We start from the raw sequence: 14,267 nt of genomic DNA on the forward strand, positions 1-14,267 counted from the left end.
GAAGTTGCGGAGAGCGCCCCGCCCCTCGCGCCCGCCGCCGCCGCCGCCGCCGCCGCTGCCGCCGCTCCCCTGCGGCAACCGCGCCGCGTCCCCGTCGCCGCCGCCGCCGCCGCCGCCGCGTCCGGCCGCTGCCCGCAAGCCCTGGGCTCCGGGACGGGTTTCCCCGGCTGGGTAGGGGCCGCCGTCTCTCCCGCGCCCCCCGGCACTGGGCGGGGGGCGGTGCTCCACGTGCCTCCCGGGATCCCGAGCCGCTTTGCCGGGGGATCTTCCGCAGGAGGCTCACACTCCCTCCGACAGACCCGAACCTCCTCACTAGTGAACGACAGTTTGGTGGGGGAGGACTAGGGAGCCCGCGGACGCTCGGACTCATTGCAAAATGAAACACCCGGGGAGGGATTTTTTTTTTTTAATTTTAATTTAAAATAAACCTTTCTTAGCACTCCACCAAGCAACAAACAGATACTTCCGTTTCCTATTTTGACCACTGATGGGAGAAAGCGAAGATGGAAAAAAGAGAAGTGGCTGAATGGGGGTTGGGGGGGAGCTCAGAAGAAGGAGAAAAGAGAGAGGGAGGGACGCCCGGGTCCTGACACCTAGGAGGAGATGGGGGCTCTGGGGAAGGGACCTCCAGAGGGCTTAAACCCATTGTGACCAACCCTCCAGGCGTCTAGAAACAGGCCTCTCAGCTCTGAAAATAGACCTTGGCTGCTTTTACATTCAGACTTCAGTGCCTAATATATTAAAATGAGGGTTAATTCTCCCATGGCATTCTGGAAATCTTGCACGTAAGAGAAGAAATGACCGGTCATAAATGTTCTGCAGAATCCTGGATGTGTATGTTGATTTAATTAATGCTTATTGCCTAAAATCCCCTTGGTATTGAAACCCTGTCAGAGTGGCTGGTTTTTATTATTTGTGAGACTTATTTCACTCCCTTTTGTTTAAAGATTTTATCGGAAGCCAGCAGTGATTTCTTTAGTTTAAAGACTAAGAATAATCAAATCTGTTTTCTTTTCTAGTTAGACCCTAGCGGGTCATAAATAAGAAAAGGAGCAGAAACCTCAAAATGTATTGATGTGAGTGCTGGGTAACACTCTTCATTCTTCAGGGTGGCTGTTAGCCCTGTTTTTCCAGATAAGGAAACACAGTTGCTATTGCAATCAGCTGGTAAGTAAGGGGTTTCAAACCCAGGTTTATCTGATTACTATGTTCCTATTCTTCCCTCTACATATTCCAAAAAAAAATTTTTTTAAGTAGAAAAAATAAATCCCTAAATCTTGGGCCAATGCTGACAACTCTTTCACTACTGTGAACATGTCAGCGGCTCTCCTCTGTCTGGGGTAAGCGGATCAACACATTCAGAGGAAGAGTGCAGCGTAACATGTAGACCACAAAACAATACTATTTCATGGTTAAGAGGATGTGTGAGGAAATTTCTTCAACCTTACTTCAGTTAGTATTAAACATAATTTCAGACCAAAGAAACTAGTTTGTAGCTGGAAGGCATCTGAGAAACCATTTGTTCACCCTGCAATACAGAGAGGGAAATAGAGGCTGGGACAAGTTTAATGACTTGTCCAAGATCACTCATGACTGCATTGAAACGTCTCAGGTTTTTGGTTTTTGAGGTTTAGAATTGTCTCAAGGCCTCTTAAAAATTCCTTAAGGTAGTAAATTTCACAAGCTACTTGGGACTTTTCTCATTTTAACTCATTTTGACTTTTCTCATTTTTTTATCCCCCTTGAGTACTCTAATCAGGGTCAGCTTACTTTAGGTCTTGGCTCTTTTAAGTAATATTCCACATTAATTAATTATACGAAGAATTTGAAAAGCAATATTTTTTATTTGAGTTTACAGTCAATATAATTTGCCCCCTACACTCTGGTCAGCCCTTACCCAGCCCACTTATATTTCATAGCTGCTTCTAATGTTTTTTGCTTTTGTTTTTTCATTGTAGGCATATAAATGCACCAAATAATCAGTAAAATACTACTTTCAAATTTACTTCCTCTTCCATTTGCAATATAGCATCAGGTCCAAACTCCCCTTTTTATACAGAAGTCACTTATATTATCCCTGGTGATGGCTGAGTGTATTTCCTAAGAGTTGCTAGGTTTTTAATTTATAAGCTATCACAGTGCATAAACACAGTTATTGAAAATCTCAGCCTCTGCAGCATTACCTTGCTTATGTTGAGTTTAAATTTCATCTATCATTGTATCATTCCAAAATCCAGACAGAACAATTTGGAATTCTTTCTGTTTCCCTCTAACATTGAATAACAAATAATCATATCTTAATAAAAATATTAAAATCTCATTTATCCTTTTCCATAATTTTCTCACACAAAAAAGCTGAAGATACAGCTTCACAAAATATTCATGAAAATACCTAAACATTCACCTAAATGTGTTGTTTTGCCCTTGGTTTCCTGGGGTTTTAAAATCCAAATCAAGGTGTTGCTGCCTTTCCTCTCCCCCTGCCAGGCTACTCTGGCTCTTATATTGGAGATAATAAGAGAGGGGTTGGCATCTAAATCAAATCACATCTTTAGTTTTTAATCCCTTTGATTTCTTTCATTAAAAAAAATAACTCTGCTACTTTAAAAAGTACCAAACCTTGTGTAGACTCTCATTTCCTATAACAGCATTTCCTCTCCCCCTGCCAGGCTACTCTGGCTCTTATATTGGAGATAATAAGAGAGGGGTTGGCATCTAAATCAAATCACATCTTTAGTTTTTAATCCCTTTGATTTCTTTCATTAAAAAAATAACTCTGCTACTTTAAAAAGTACCAAACCTTGTGTAGACTCTCATTTCCTATAACAGCATTTTCCTAAAATTGTCAGTGAGGGTACCTGAAACGACAGCTTTCTGAGGTTTCCAACTGGCAATCTCCTGCACTCAAAACTGCTCTGGGGGAGTACAGAAGAGTAACTGCATCCTACAATAAGAGTTACCATCTTGGGCTTCCCTGGTGGCCCAGTGGTTGAGAGTCCACCTGCCGATGCAGGGGACACGGGTTCGCGCCCCAGTCGGGGAAGATCCCACATGCCGTGGAGCGGCTGGGCCTATGAGCCATGGCTGCTGAGCCTGCGTGTCCGGAGCCTGTGCTCTGCGACGGGAGAGGCCTCAACAGTGAGAGGCCCGCGTACTGCAAAAAAGGAAAAAAAAGAATTATTGTCTTTTTATAAGCTCTTCCTGTAGGTACACATCTGGCTCATCTAAAGGCATGTGCTGAATCATATCTCTGCAAGCCCACACATACCCATCCGGAGGACATAAGCTTAGGAGAGTTTATGTTCCCATAAACCAGCATACTCTGACAGTCTAGGTTTACTTTAAGAAACACAAGCAAAATAAAGCTTTCTATGCCATAGGATTCATTGGCAACACACTGGTCAGTTAAGCATACTGACGTCATGCTGACTGGGGCTCTAGTAATTTCCAATGCCCAATGAGGCTGACTTTCTACAGGACTACTCTTGCACTTCTCCAAAGTTTTTCAGCTACTTACTTGTACACCCCATTGGTTCACTCAACTAAACTAATTGTCTGGGTGTTGACCCCAGAACTGGATGAGAAAAGACTAGGAAAACAGTGCTTAGATAGGTATAGTGCTAAGACTAGTGTATATAAATATCGAAATCCTACACTGTGTACCAGTCGGGTTGTAGAGCAGTAGCGCAGAGCCAGAACACACATCCTGGCAACTGTCAACACAGATATTGGGAGGCCCAGTTGGGATAAAAGGTAGTCTGGGACACAAGAATGTCCCCATCTCTGTGACAATCCCCCTCACCATGGCTAGTCTCATCCATTCTAGGCTCTGAAGGCTCTTAAAGCACTTTTTACACGTCTTTAATACAGCACTTACTGGTGCGTTACGCTTTATGTTCACATGACTGTCTTTTCCAGCAGACTGTGAGCTCCCCAAAGGCAAGGATATTTTCTTATTCCCGCTACATACTAGGTGCTCAATAAATGTTTGTCAAAGTGTAGAAAAATGCCTATAACCAAGAGTCGTTCATGATTTAAAATAATTCCTCATCTTAAAAGTGAATGGTGAGTTTTGTTTTGATTCAGATATATGTGTCCTTTAATTGTGATACTTTCGCTTACATTTTCCCTTAATGCTAACTAGAAAAATGTATTTTTTTTTCCCTTTGGTTCCATTTAGAAAATGTTCATTCTCTTTACAAAGTAAATGTATCCTTTAAAATTTTTCCTCAACAGCAAGAAAATATGAACAGAAAATCAGAGAATGGATAGATCCAAGAACACAACTTATTTTTCTAATTATTCCATTTTTTTCTTACCGTGACCATCTCGAAATATAAGTGGTACATGCTCACCCTCTAGTGGTGAATCTATTCCTCATACAAATTCCACACAGAGAGAACTTCCATGGAAAGCTCTTTTCAGGGGACAAATTGGACAATGTCAGCTTCCATGGTCCAAATCTGAAGGACTAATTGAAAGAAAAATTAAGTCCTTCACCTTAAAGAAAAACAGATAATATGAGCATTCACTCGATTGAGTCAATATTTATTGAGCATCTAATACATGCCAGGTATTGTTTTAGTTCTTTTTATAAAGGACATGTTAAGTTGGAGACCCTATTGGACATCCAAGTGGAGATGTCATATAGTCAGATACAAGTTCAGAATAAGATCTCTCAAGAAGACGAGCAGATAGAGAAGAAGCCTGAGGAATTAACCCTAGGATGCTCCAACATCCTGAGGTTGGGGAGAGGAAGACAGACCAACAAAGACTGAGGAGAGACCATTGAGTTAGGAGGAAAACCAAGAGAGATTGGATGCTCAAAGGCAAGGGAGGAAGATGTTTCAAGGAGAAGAAATTGATGAACTTGGCTCAATGCCAAGTAAGGAAAGAATTATTCCAGCGAAGTGTCAGGAATAAAAGTAGACTAGAATGGGTTCAAGAGATCATGAGGAGAGAGGAAATAGCAACTGGGAGGGCATACAACTTTTGGAGTAGTTTTATTCAAAAGAGTAGCAGAGAATTGGGCAGAAGCTAGAGGGACATGTGGTATTTAAAGATAAGTAGAATAGAAAGAAGTAAGAAAGTCTTTCATTGAAGAATTGATAGGCTGCATCTTATACTACATTTTCTAATCCCCTGTAGAATTTTAAGAATCCTTCTACAGTCTTCAAAATAATATGTGATATGAAAATTGCCATTATGTTCATGTCCCCATTTCCAGGCAAAACTATCCCTGATCCAGTCATTCAATAAACATGTACCAGCTATATATTAATAGGCACTGTGCTAAGTGCTAGGGATGAACAAATAAGGCAAAATTCTCCACTCTGCAGGTGTTCATTACCTGGTGAAAGAGACAGACTAGATACAGTGCAATATGAAAAGCCTCATAAGTATGAAACAAAGATGTGGGAGTCCAGAGGAAAGGAGCATTGGCTCTTCCTGGGGAGACCAAAGAATTCACAGAGGTAACACTTCCTCTCAGGCAGAAGTTTCATCAGCAGACTGGACCAAAGGGGAGTGCAATGCCAACAGGGGTCCATTAACATGTGGAACACTTACCATAACTGCATCATATAAAATGCATTGGAAACGGTGAGGGTAGACTTCTTGGGGGCCAATCATAAAGAATCACATGTGCCATGCAAGGTACGTATGAACTTTACTCTGTAAGAAGTGTCATATTTTTCTAAAATTAAATATGATTCTGAGCCCCCACCCTATTTATCTGATGGGCAATTCAACTCATCATTATTGTGGCTCCCCCTTCCCCTGCCCTACCCTGAGGTTCCACTGATGGACCTGGAGTCTTGTACCCAAAGCAGACCATTCCACAAGGCTGCTCTGTTTCTCCCTGTTGTCTAAGCCCACATAATCCCACGAGCAGTACTGCTGCTCCCGTGTCCTTCAGGAACATGGGAACCTTGGGTGAGGCTGTACACCCAGAGTCTAAGGGTCCACGGCCCTCGGTGAACGGAGCACTGATCCCGCAATAGGTCTGCCCGCTTCCCTGAGGGTCCCTACTATGTAAGGAAAAGCAAACCACATCTTCCCTATAGTCAGGAAATGTATTCCTTTCACTTTCTAAAACCACCCTCCCCAAAAAACATACACTGACCCTACAATTACCTGGCATGAACACTTAAATGTTACTGGCCTGGGATTTTGCCCTTCAGTATAACGTTTGGCAATGTGTGGAGACATCTACTGTTATTACACCAGACGGATGCTACTGGCATCAGTAGTTAGAGGCACAGGACAACCTCCCACAACAAAGAATTATCTGGCCCAAAATGGCAACAGTGCTAAGGTTGGGAAACTATGTTACTGACTACATTTTAAATTGAAAATGCACAACTTGAGAAATAAAAATATTTATTTGATTTTTTTAAATCAGTATTCCTTTGATTTATAAATTTAAAATTTTATTTATTTATTTATTTATTTTTGGCTGTGTTGGGTCTTCATTGCTGTGCACAGTCTTTCTCTAGTTGTGGCGAGTGGGGGCCACTGTTCGTTGCGGTGCTCGGGCTTCTCATCACAGTGGCCTCTCCTGCTGCGGAGCACGTGGGCTCTAGGTGCGTGGGCTTCAGTAGTTGTGGTGCATGGGCTCAGCAGTTGTGGCTTGTGGGCTCTAGAGCGCAGGCTCAGTAGTTGTGGCACAAGGGCTTAGTTGCTCCACGACATGTGGGATCTTCCTGGACCAGGGATTGAACCTGTGTCCCCTGCATTGGCAGGTGGATTCTTAACCACTGTGCCACCAGGGAAGTCCCTATTCCTTTGATTTAGACTGGAAACTTGATGACTTTTTTTTTCCTGAACCAAAATAAAGTACAAAGTTAGTTTCAGGTATTATTATTAATTTGCATCGTTGTGTACAGTACAGAATCCAACCTTGATTCCTCCAACTGGAAGCAATATTTAGTTTTATTCATTTTTATAAACAAAGACTATTGTGCAGAAATAAAAATACTTCTGAACATAGATAAATTCTTTGCACAATGGATTTTAAATTCTCAATTTATGAGATTCAGAACCCACTGTTTTAGTCAGTTCAGACTGCTATGACACATTACCAAAGACTGGGTGTCTTAAACAACAGAAATTTATTTCTCACAGTTCTGGAGCTGGGAAGTCAGGTTCTGGTGAGGACCCTCTTCCCAGTTTGCAGATGGTCATCTTCTTGCTATGTGCTCATATGGCAGAGATCAAAGAGAGAAGAAGCAAGCTTTCTCATGTCTCTTCTTATAAGGGCACTAATCCCATCATGAGGGTTCCACCCTAATGACCTAACTATCTCTCAAAGGCCCCGTCTCTAAGTACCATTACATTTGGGGTTAGAATTTCAGCAGATGATTTTGGAGGTACACATTCAGTCCATAGCACCTGCTTTTTAAATAAAATGTTTTGTAGTGATAGAGGAGAGAATAAATAAATATATATTTAAGTATATGAATGCTTGGGCACCACTATGTCAAACATATAGCAGATGCCTATATCTACTTATAACAAATATGTTTATATTTTAAAATGTTTAAATATAGACTTAAGATAACTAACTGAATATTGTCAATAGTTCTAACTTACGCATAATATTTTGCATTAAGGGCTAAATACATATATATATTTACTTATTTAACATATATCAGATAGTATATAAGATGATGTATGTACGTATGTGTGGGTATGTCTGATAATATGTACATATATGAATCACCATGAATGTGACTGCTGTAAATGCAGAGTGATACAGGTGTGCTGCATTGTCAACTCAAATAACAAAAGTAGTGTTGCTGCAATGACATAATTTTTTGAAATGGGGAACAACTCTTATAGTTCTCTTATATATGTAGTTCCAACCAACTCTCATAGTTCCAAGCAAAGAAAAGTACAATCTTCCCTCTATTTACTCAATAGTTATACCCCTAGAAAGTTCTGTGCCTATAAAAATTGTGAAAAAATTGCTGTGCTTTTATATGCAAAACCTATTTAGGTTCTAGGCTCAGGTAGTGATAAGCAAGCTCTACCCCATGTGAATGTCTGACTTGATATTCAAAAGTCATACAAGATGAGGGACAAGTGTTCATTGCATGAGACTTTCTCATTCACTGCAGCATAGTTAACACTTCTGGCCCCTTCCTACTAAAAGCTAGTGTCAACCACCTCACTTCTCAATTATAGTGACAATGATAAGATTAAAACAACAAATTACTATGACAAGCGAAAAAAAGAAAAACATACCCACACAAATTTTCAAATGCCCCCCTAGGGTTAGCTGAGAGGTAGAATACAGGGTCTGAACACTGTTGTGGACCTCTGATTTAAAAAGGGTTGAGCAGATAAAAACAAGGTCCTACTGTACAGCACAGGGAACTACATTCAATATCCTGTGATAAACCATAATGGAAAAGAATATGAAAAAGAATGTATATATATATATATATACATATGTATGTATATATATGTATAACTGAATCACTTTGCTGTACAGCAGAAATTAACACAGCTGTAATTTTACAGCTGTAAATCAACTATACTTGGATAAAATACTTAAAAAAAATAACGAAGGGTTCAGTAAACGTTTTCTGTAGTTTACAACAGATAGTAGATATTTTAGGTTTTGTGGGCCAAGATGCAAAATTGAGGCTATTATGTAGGTGCTTAAATAGAAAAACTTCCTTTTGTAATTTTTAATCACATTAGTGATATTAATTGAGAAGGGCAAATTAAGCAGATTGTCATAAAGTTTCAAGGTTTAAATCTTAGTATCTTTTTTGGATCATAGTCTTCAACTCCACATTGGTGCTGCACTATGAGTTTAGACCATAATTTTCACATCTGGAAACCAGTTTCTATGCCAAAAATGAGCTAGTTATTCCTAGCCAGATCAGTTTCCCAAAGACACAATTTTGCTATATATGAACAAATCAGTTTATATGCTTTTTCAAAAGGTGGGGAGAGAAAGTATTTAAAGGGGTTATAGCATTGACAAAAGAAGCAAATCTGGTCCAGCCTCCACTGGTGAGCCGAGGTGGATATTTTTTTCCTTGATAGAATCAATAAGTAAATTTCTTTCAGCAGTTCAAAATTTTCTCAGCATCCACTATATGCACTACAGCTATTTTGAGCACAGACTGTGTGGGTCATGGTCAATTATGATGGCTATTATTTGTACAGTTTTTAAGTTTTAAAGCTCAAAGTGGTTCTGGCCTATAAATTGCCTAAAATTCTGTGTCTTGACAAAATGTCACATTGTGCTTATGCTTCATGAGTCTGATGTTAACACTGACCGCTGCAGGAATCCCATCTGTAGTCATGGTTACCAATTCTAACACATCTACTTCAAAATGCTCAAAATTTTTCTCCATACACAAAAATAAGCCACTTCCTAATGATGTGCCTTGTTTGAGCACCATTTCCAAAAGATATTTAGTCATATCAAAATTCTCAACACAACTTTTATATATCTACTTACTTATCAGCTGTAATAGAAAATGCCAGAAATAACCTAGTTTTTTCGTGCAATTTACCCTGCAAGTTCTAAGCTATATGTCCAACATACTGAGAATAGAGTTTGCAAATGCTAGTTTCTGTTTAGGACCTGTTCTTTCTTTTGCCTTCTATAAATATTCTTTGCAAACTAGTCTTCAGTAAAAAAAAAAAAAAAAAAAAAAAAAAAAAAGTTGCCTGAGCAGTTTTTTTCTTCACTTAATACACAACAATTTCCCACTACGGGGCATTACCCAGAGAAAACCATAACTCAAAAAGACACATGCACCCCAATGTTCATTGCAGCACTATTTACAATAGCCAGGTCATGGAAGCAACCTAAATGCCCATTGACAAATGAATGAAGAAGATGTGGTACATATATACAATGGAATATTACTCAGCCATAAAAAGGAACAAAATTGGGTCATTTGTAGAGATGTGGATGGACCTAGAGACTGTCATACAGAGTGAAGTCAGAAAGAGTAAAACAAATATCGTAAATTAACGCATATTTGTGGAATCTAGGAAAATGGTACAGATGAACCAGTTTGCAAGGCAGAAATAGAGACACACATGTAGAGAACAAACGTATGAACACCAAGTGAGGAAAGGGGAGGTGGGATGAACTGGGAGATTGGGATTAATGTATACACACTAATATGTATAAAATAGATAACTGATGAGAACTTGCTGTATAGCACAGGGAACTCCACTTCGTTGTACAGTAGAAACTAACACAACATTGTAAAACAACTATACCTCCCCCCCAAAAAAATACACAATTCAAGGCAGCATCACTGCAGTGGTTCTATCAACTTGACTGGGCCACTGGATGCTCAGATAAGTGTCAAACATTCTGGCTGTGTATTTGAGTTTTTTTCTGAATGAGATTAGCATTTGAACCAGTAGATTGAGTAAAGCAGATTAACCTCCATAATGTAGGTGGGCTTCATCCAATCAGTTGAAGACCTGAATAGAACAAGAGGATTGACCCTTCTAATAGGAGAGGATTCCTCCCACCTGACTGCCTTCAAGCTGAGTCAGGGGTGTTCCCCTTTCAGTGGACTCAAACTGAAATGTCACCTCTTCCTGAATCTTGAGCCTGCCTGCTTTCAGACTGGAACTATACCATCAGCTCTCCTGGGTGTCCCGCCTGCCAACTGCAGATCTTGGGACTTGTCAGCCTCCAAAATCACACAAGTCGACTTCTTTTTAAAATTCCCTCTCTCTCTCTGTCTCTCACGATATATATATATATATATATATATAGATAGATAGATAGATAGATAGATAGATAGATAGATATAGATACACACACACACACACACACACATACACACATATACACTCTTGGTTCTGTTTCTCTGGAGGACCCTGACACTAATACAATCACTGATTTTACTTGCATTAAAAAAACAACCATATTGAAACTTTAGCCCTTTACTTTCCATTCGTTTCCATCACACATCTTTTCCAGATACCAATCATAGTTCTTTTGATTTCTTTCATAATAACGTCTTAAGTTGTATTCTTTTGTCACAGGCACACTTTGCATCTTAAAAAGGTAGGAATATTCCTTATTTTTACAAAGATAATTTTTAAAATACACTAGACTTCTTCACCTGTGTTTCATTTTCAAACTTTTGATAGACACATAGATATAAAAAAAATTCACTTTCATCTTAATTGCACTTTAAAAAAAAAAAAACCCTACCATTGCAAACAGGGATACTCACAGCCTAGAAGATGGACAAATTCTTATGCTATCAGGTCAGTAAGGGGAGTTTCTGAGGGAGCAATTATTGAGAGAGGCTCCTTGAATTGGTGATGTCCTGTGGAGTCCCATTTGAGTTCCAGACTTAGCAATTAACTCCTCTAGTATGCTTTACCAGGGCCCCTGGGAAAAGCTGGGCAGGTGATTCACTGTACAGACTTACCAGCCATGTGGTAAACAGGAGCAAATGCGAGTCTGGTTGGAGGAAGGGCATCTTTTTCTGATCGGCACAGGAGCTCCAGTAAGTGCTCCATCATTGGGAACAAGAGGGGGTGTTTTATTTGGCTTGCTGGTGTATCATGCCAGTCTACCACATGCATAGTTCAGTGAATTTCTGGCCATGTGTTTAGGTAATTGAATACATCCAACAGTGCTACAACTGGGTTGACATGGGTATGAAGGTAAACAAGAGTTCATGGGTTCACTTATTAAATCTGAAACTTTTTACTGAGTACCACCTAATCTATGCCAGTTCTGGATACATGCCAGACCTCTGCATCTTGTTGCTCCTCGATTTTATGCGTTAAAATTTAATTCAAGCATCACCTCCTCCAGGAAACTGTCCCATATCCTCTCCAAATCTCCCAAACTTCTCCCTCAATCTGGAAGAGAAGACCCTGCCAGATGTTTTTGACACACCTGTGCAAGTCATGTTATAATATTGCTTTCTTTCCTTGCCCCACCTCAGCCTTAAGCTGACAGAGGACAGGAAGCCCAGAGGAGTGTTTCTCAGCTCCCTCAGGAAGGGTGAGCCAAGTCAGAAGAGGATAAGGGCACAGACCAACTGAGCATGCACTGACTGAGGGGCCAGCCCAAGAAAGAGAGGCCCTCAGGGAGACCCAAAAGGGCTGGAACATTGCTTTGGATGCTAAAGCCCATTTTCTCTTTCTTAGCTGCCTAAGGAAGAGGAAATAACTGAAGAGTCATCCTCTTTGAGCCCAGGACTCCTACTTGGTATGATAGGAATAACAATAACAATATTGGCTGGGTGTGAGGATTAAATCAGACAGTAGATAGGAAGTCTGTGTTATCTTCCAGTCAGAAATTTCCAAGGTCTTCTAACTCCAGATCCTTTCTGTTCTCGGAACTTCCCTCTTCCCATCCCTCCTCCCCTCTTCCATCTCCATCCTTTCCTCCCCCTCCCTCCCTACTTCCTCTTTCCTCTTCCTCCAGCCCTCCATTCTCTCCCTCCTCCCTTCCCATCCTCCAACTCTCCTCTCTGCTTGCTTTGCCCAGGAGACAGTACACCAAGTGAGAACTGAACCAAACTACCCGGATCCAAATGTAGGTTTACCACGATTAACTAAGCCTTAGATGACTCAGATGTAAAATGCAGATGTTGCTAAAGAGCAGGACTTAACTCACAGCTGCTTTGAAAATTAAATAGATATGTAGGTAATTACTTAGCAAATAGACTTGCCCTCAGTAAACTGCTCAAGTGTTATCCATCCATCTTCCTTCTTGCCCTTTTTCTTCCTTGTCACCTAAGCCCAGGGTGAAGATGAGAAATGAAGTCTAAAGGGTACAGTTCACAGCAACAGCACCATGACTTTCAAAGAAAGAAGCTCTCTGTAGTCTAATGCTGGCATCAAATAATGAGTCATCTTATTCACCTTCACCACACGTATTTCTGGCCAATCTAGATTTTGTGGTCATAGGTGAAGACCTGTGAAATTAACACCAGATTTTCTGATGAAAAGCAAAGGGTTTGCTTTATATGACTGTTCTATTTGCAGAAGTACATTTTTCTTCTGTTCTTACTCAGGAAATACCAAGTATTGGGAAAGCAAAAGATTTCTTCTTTACTAAATTAAACCAAAAGGAGAATTACATGCTATTACATGGGACAGATCCCTCTTAAAATTCTCTTCTGAGACCAAGAAAGAAATCATGAAGAGGAGTACAAATCAAGATGTGGCCCTATAAACCAGACACTGTGTATTGTTTGTGGTAAGTTAGCACAGAAATTGGAAATGTTTAGAAACTTTCACAGCCATTAGGCATTGTCTGGATGCCCAAGCCCCCAGTTAGTGGCCTCTTCTTATTCAGCTGAGTACAGAGCAGTTCAGATGTTAGATTAGTCTTTTGAGGACAGTTCTGCCTATTGGTAATGCACAACGGACCACGTACTGGTCCTAGAAGAATTGGGGCGGGGGAGGGGCGGGGGGCGGCGGCGACCTGGCCCTTCATTACAGACGTTTGAGAAGCACTGATGTAAACTATAGTTCCACAGTTTTACGTTCTCGGATCACTGATTTATCAATCTTTAAGAAGAGTTCATTTACACGAAGTTCAAAAATGTGGAAACATCAAATGTGTGGGATTTGATTGTACATTTCTTATATGGAAAACTGTAAAACATTTTAATTTTGCCCCTCCTTGTCTAACCGGTTTTTGGCTAAACCAGCGTTGGAGCTAACCGCTCATCCTAGAGAGAACGCTGTCATCTCGTGGCTGAGGACGTTGACTCTAAGAAAGAGTAGCGTGCTGTTGTGAAAGAGCACCGCCAGTTGTGACTGGGCAAAAAGACCTTTTTCTCGGGCAGTCCTCTTTTAGGCCAGTTTCTCCATTTCCCCATTAAGTCCATTTTATAAACAACGGAATGGACTTTAGGGGAGGGAAAGAAAAACGGGTTCCCTACTACTTTTTAAGCGTTTCCGGCCCTTGGCAAAAGGGTTTGGTTCACGGTAGGCGCTCAATAAATGCTGTATACGTACATTTTGAAAGAATCACTTTCTACATTATTTCATAGGAGGAACGGTGGAAGATGTGAACTCCTCCGGGAGAAACCAAAGATTCTCATTCGGAAGAAGACGAAGGATTGAAGTGAAGCTGTAGATTCCCACACACTAATTTCTGCCGGTACTTAAAGGCGAGCGAAGAACCGGCTAACCTTAGTCCACGGGAGGGAGGGGCAGACCGCGCAGGTAAACTGCAATTCCCGGCATGCCCGAGGGGGAGGGCCCGGTGGCGGCGGCTGCGCAGATAGGCGCGC

The sequence above is a fragment of the Lipotes vexillifer genome, unplaced genomic scaffold (assembly GCF_000442215.2).
Source record: "Lipotes vexillifer unplaced genomic scaffold, Lipotes_vexillifer_v1.1 scaffold877, whole genome shotgun sequence".
In the NCBI taxonomy this organism is placed as follows: Eukaryota; Metazoa; Chordata; class Mammalia; order Artiodactyla; family Lipotidae; genus Lipotes; species Lipotes vexillifer.